The sequence below is a fragment of the Cucurbita moschata genome, unplaced genomic scaffold (genome assembly GCF_002738365.1).
Source record: "Cucurbita moschata cultivar Rifu unplaced genomic scaffold, Cmos_1.0 Cmo_Scf00097, whole genome shotgun sequence".
Taxonomy (NCBI): Eukaryota; Viridiplantae; Streptophyta; class Magnoliopsida; order Cucurbitales; family Cucurbitaceae; genus Cucurbita; species Cucurbita moschata.
Window position 1 is genome coordinate 192,058 of NW_019268613.1, and position 4,450 is coordinate 196,507.

Below are 4,450 nucleotides of genomic sequence, written 5' to 3' on the forward strand. Positions count from 1 at the left end.
ATTTTTGTCAAATTATATATTTGAATACCTAATACATTAAGATATAATATCTTATTTAAATAATATTAAAATGTGGTAGAATATCGTAATATATGTTTAATTAATATGAATCTCATTCAAATTTCAAATATATATTTTTATTTAATGTTTATGATACACATCAATTATTTTAAAATTTAACATATCAAATACCTTAATATATTTTGATATTATACTTCAAGACTATAGGAACTTACTTAGAGGACCTGAGAGTAACATTGACCCACAATGCATCTCATGGACGATGCAAAACTATGGTGGTGCTTGAAGGTGAATTGTATAAAAAACTAGTCATTCACCATAAACTCATGGGAAGATTGTTGATGGAATCGATGCAATCGACGCTTCTCTGGATGGGTTGTCAATCAAAGACTTGACGTTTAATGTTGACCCTTTTGAAGAAAGAGCCACACGATCGAACAGCTCGAAACGTCGCGGTAACTCTGAGAACTCTATCACACACATAAAAAAACGTGTCGAAGAGTTAGACATTACACAGAAGATCTGGCTTTCATTGAGGAGACCCGAGTTTGATTCTCGACAATGAAATTTTATTTTCTTATTTCTTTTATTTTATAGTTTCATCTTTTGTCACCAATTATATTTAAACTTTACCTAGGTTTGAGAAGCACTATAATGGATGAGTTCAATAGTATCTTAAATTCAAATCACTTTTATGAACTTGGTTTAAGAGGCACTGTAATGGTCAAGTTCAATAGTATCTTAGATTAAAAAGACTTTTATGAACTTTGAACCTTTAATAGTGTTATGTCCTAGATATTTAGTTCAATTTCAACAAGTGAGGTTGAGGTCATTCAAATGGTTAATGTGATAATTCGGTCATTTTCAAGGTCTCTTTTGTTGAATGCCATCGAGGCTGAGATGACTGAGATGAGCACCAGAGTGAGTTTGACAAGGAGAGTCGTAGAGAACCACACCCCAAGCCAAGCTCATGTTGGGCTTAACAAACTTAAAATCCAAAAACACAAACCCTTAAATGGGAACCAGGATGCTAAGGAATTAAAAAACTTTATTTTTGACGTAGAACAATACTTGAAGGTTACAGGAACTTGCTCATAGGACCTAAGAGTTACGTTGGCCACAATGCATCTCATGGACGGTGGCGCTCGAAGGTGGATGATATAAAAAATTGGTCATGCACCATAAACTCATGGGAAGACCGTTGATAGAATCGATGCAATCGACGCTCCCCTTGATGGGTTGCCAATTAAAGACCTGACGTTTGATGTTGACTCTTTTGAAGAAAAAGCCACACGATCGAACACCTCGAAATGTCACGGTAGCTCTAAGAACTCTATCATACGACCTGAGAGTTGAGGGCTACAGGAACTTTCTCATACTACCTAAGAGTTACGTTAGCCGCAATGCATCTCATGGATGATGCAAAACTATGGTAGTGCTCGAAGGTGAAGGTATAAAAAATGGGTCATGCACCATAAACTCATGGGAAGATCGTTGTTGGAATCGATGCAATCGACGCTCCCCTGGATGGGTTGCCAATCAAAGACCTAACATTTGATATTGACTCTTTTGAAGAAAGAACCACACAATCGAACAGCTCGAAACGTCGCGGTAGCTTTGAGAACTCTAACACACACAGGGAAGGACATGTTGAAGAGTTAGACATTAAGCAAAATATCATGCTAAAACTCTTCAGCGATCTGACAAAAGACTTTAGGACATGTACACCAAAAATCCATTGTTGTCCAGCGGTTAGGATATCTGGCTTTCACCCAGGAGACTTGGGTTTGATTCCCGGCAATGGAATATTATTTTCTTATTTCGTACCTTTGTTAGAGTTATGTTATAGATATTTTGTTCAATCTCAGATGGTTAATGTGATAATCCAGTCGTTTTCGAGGTCTCTCTTGTTGAACGACATCGTGGTTGAGATGAGCAGGTGATTGAAATGGTTGATGCGATAATCCAGTCGTTTTCGAGGTCTCTCTTGTTGAACGACATCATGGTTGAGATGAGCAGGTGATTCAAATGGTTAATGCGATAATCAAATCGTTTTCGAGGTTTCTCTTGTTGAACGACGTCATGGTTGAGATGAGCAGGTGATTGAAATGGTTGATGCGATAATCCAGTCGTTTTCGAGGTCCCTCTTGTTGAACGACATCATGGTTGAGATGAGCAGGTGATTCAAATGGTTAATGCGATAATCAAATCATTTTCGAAGTTTCTCTTGTTGAACGACGTCATAGTTGAGATGAGCAGGTGATTGAAATGGTTGATGCGATAATCCAGTCGTTTTCGAGGTCTCTCTTGTTGAACGACGTCATGGTTCAGATGAGCAGGTGATTCAAATAGTTAATGCGATAATCCAGTCGTTTTCGAGGTCTCTCTTGTTGAGCGACATCATGGTTGAGATGAGCACTCGAGTGAGTTTGACAAGTTGGGCTGTAGAGAACCACACCTCAAGCCAAGTTCATGTGGGCTTAACAAACTTAAAATCCAAGAACACAACCCCTTAAATGGAAACCGGGATGCTAAGGAATTAAAAAGCTTTATTTTTGACGTAGAACAATACTTGAAGGTTACTGGAACTTGCTCATAGACCTAAGAGTTACGTTGGTCGCAATGCATCTCATGGACGATGCAAAACTATGGTGGTTCTTGAAGGTGAATGGTATAAAAAATGGGTCATGCACCATAAACTCATGGGAAGACTGTTGATGGAATTGATGCAATCAACGCTCCTCTGGATGGATTGCCAATCAAAGACCTGACGTTTGATGTTGACCCTTTTGAAGAAAGAGCCACACGATCGAACAGCTCGAAACGTCGCGGTAATTCTGAGAACTCTATCACACACATGAAAGGGCATGTCAAAGAGTTAGACATTACCCAAAACATCATAGTAAAACTCGAGCGATTAAACAAAAGACTTTAGGACAACTACACCAAAAATTTGTTGTTATCCAACGGTATGGATATTTGGCTTTCACCTAGGAGATTCTAGTTTGATTCTCTGAAATTGAATATCATTTTCTTATTTCTTTTCATTTTATAGTTTCATCTTTTGTCACAAATTATATTTAAACTTTATCTCATTTTGAGACGCACTTTAATGGTCAACTTCAATAGTATCTTAGATTAAAGACTTTTATGAACATCGTACCTATGTTAGTGTTATGCTATAGATATTTGTTTCAATTTCAACCGGTGGGGTTGAGGTGATTCAAATGGTTAATGCGATAATCCGTCTATTTTCGAGGTCTCTCTTGTTGAACGCCATCATGGTTGAGATGAGCACCCAAGTGAGTTTGACAAGGAGACTCGAATTTAAACTGTACCTACGTTTGAGAGGCACTATAATGGTCAAGTTCAATGGTATTTTAGATTAAAAAAACTTTTATGAACTTTGTACCTTTGTTAGTGTTACTTTGTACCTTTGTTTGTGTTACTTTGTACCTTTGTTAGTGTTATGTTATAGATATTTGGTCAAGTTCAACAAGTGGGGTTGAGGTGATTCAAATGGGTAATGTCACTTTATTTGATTCAAATTGTTAATGTGTAATCCAGTTGAATAGTTACAGGTTATTTCCAAGGTCTCTCTTATTGAACGCCAACAGGGTTGAAATGATTGAAATGAGCACCTGAGTGAGTTTGACAAAATTGAAATAAAATGAAATAAAATCACTAAAAAAAATCAATAAAAAAAATTGAAAAAAAAAATAGCCTTACGACACTTCCTTCAACAAGAAGGGCGGTAAATCAATGATTCCTTCGCCCAAGACCCATGATTGAACTCCCAACATGGAAATGATAAGCTATAGAATCATTCCAAGAACCTCAATGGATTGGTTACAAACTCACATTACCAATTACGACAACTAGACATGTCATCGGCGTTAGAAGAACGACCGCATCAGAGCAAGTCATGGGAATAGAAGATCCCGTTGAAGGATGATAGACCAACCGTAATCTTCAGCCCAACGAGCCAAGCTTTTGTAGAAGCAGAACCTTTGTATTAAAGAAATTAACGCCTTCTTATACAAAATTTGGATCAACCAAGAGATAAAGCTAGAATTAGATAAAATGAGATCAAAGATTGAGAAACAAGATTTGGAACCTTTTTCTAAATTGAGTCACTTCACAATCGAACTTGATCAAGGCTTGATTGAATGTCTCAGATGCAATCTACCACAAGAATTGCATGAAACTTAGAAATAACAAAGATATGCTCAGATTTCTATAAGGGGGATCGTCTCAACTTGAGAGATCAATTTCATTGATCACAAATATGCTATTACATAATAATTTGTGGGTATTTATAGTCTCCCAACAAAAGAAGTTAGTGTTCGTGATTTAATCTCGATCCCTTTAAATCTCCATAGAAGACGAAGTCAATTTGAGCATTACAAACTTTATGAAATTAAAATAA

At 36.9% G+C, this 4,450-nt stretch overlaps 1 non-coding gene across 1 annotated transcript; it reads left to right on the forward strand.

Annotated features, from left to right (window-relative positions):
* Positions 1-1,755: 1,755 nt before the first annotated feature.
* On the forward strand, positions 1,756-1,827 carry TRNAE-UUC. Its single transcript has one exon. It is a non-coding gene; the product is annotated as a tRNA-Glu (tRNA).
* The last annotated feature ends 2,623 nt before the right edge of the window (positions 1,828-4,450 follow it).